The following is a 1,260-nucleotide window of genomic DNA, read 5'->3' on the forward strand; positions in this document are numbered from 1 at the left end:
GTTCATCAGTAGTCCATGGTTCCTGATCACAGCACCATTCCAAACGCAGCTGTTTTTGTTCTGGTGTTCAAAACTGGTTCAAAAGGCTCTAAGCATTGTGGGACACATCTGAGGTCATCAGTCCCGTAGACTTAGAACTTCTTAAACCTAACTAACTTAAGGAAATCACAAACATCCATGCCCGAGGCAGGATTCAAACCTGCGACCATAGCAGCAGCGCGGTTTCGGACTGAAGCACCTGGAACCGCTCGGCCACAGTGGCCGGCAGTGGTGTTCAATCTACTCATGCGACCATTATTCCATAGTCTTGTTGCTATTAGGCTCCGACCGATGGTGTAGAAGCACTCCGTCTTCAGGCCACAAGTGGCCCATCGGGACCATCCGACCGCCGTATCATCCTCAGCTGCGTATAGGAGGGGCGTGTGGTCAGCACACTGCTCTCCCGCTCGTTATGATAGATGTCTTTGACTGGAGCCACTACGTTTCGGTGGAGTAGCTCCTCAATTGGCATCACGAGGCTGAGTGCACCCCGAAAAATGGCAACAGCACATGGTGGCCCAGATGGTCATCCATCCAAATGCCAGCCACGCCCGACAGCGCTTAACTTCGGTGATCTGACGGGAATCGGTGTAGCCACTGCAGCAAGGCCATTGCCCGACCAATGGTGTGGTACGACACAAAATGTTTCATGGACCTCATTATGACGATGCTCCCTCACTGCGATCAGATGTGGTCGACCAGAACCTCGACGACAAGCGCACCTGCCCTTATGTTCCCATGTAGTCTAACGTTGGGCCATCGTCACATACGCGTGACCCACATATGTGGATATTGTACCATTCGATCAGCTGGTCATATGGAGATCCAGAACGAGACCCCATTCGGACTCTGCCAGTTGCTGAGAACGCTGTCTCATGTGAGTATCCAGTGTATCTGTCAGTCAGTATCTGACGCTGTTCACGCCATTTATACACTGAGGTGACAGAAGTCATGGGGAATCTCCTGTTATCGTTCGGACCTTCTATTGCCCGGCGCAGTGCAGCAGCGCGACGTGGCTTGGACTCAACAAGTGTTTGGAGGTCCCCTGCCGAAATATTCAGCCATGATGCCTCTATAGCCGCCCATATTTGCGAAAGTGTTGTCGGTGCACGATTTTGTGCATCAGCTGACTCTTGATTATGTCCCACAGATGTTCGATGCGATTCATGTCGGGCGATTTGGATGGCCAAACAATTCGCTCGAATTGTCCAGAATGTCCTT

At 51.6% G+C, this 1,260-nt stretch overlaps 1 pseudogene; it reads right to left on the minus strand.

The window, feature by feature from the left end:
- Positions 1–537: 537 nt before the first annotated feature.
- On the minus strand, positions 538–655 carry LOC126096023 (5S ribosomal RNA; annotated as a pseudogene).
- Positions 656–1,260: the final 605 nt, after the last annotated feature.

Source organism: Schistocerca cancellata, chromosome 8, assembly GCF_023864275.1.
Source record: "Schistocerca cancellata isolate TAMUIC-IGC-003103 chromosome 8, iqSchCanc2.1, whole genome shotgun sequence".
In the NCBI taxonomy this organism is placed as follows: Eukaryota; Metazoa; Arthropoda; class Insecta; order Orthoptera; family Acrididae; genus Schistocerca; species Schistocerca cancellata.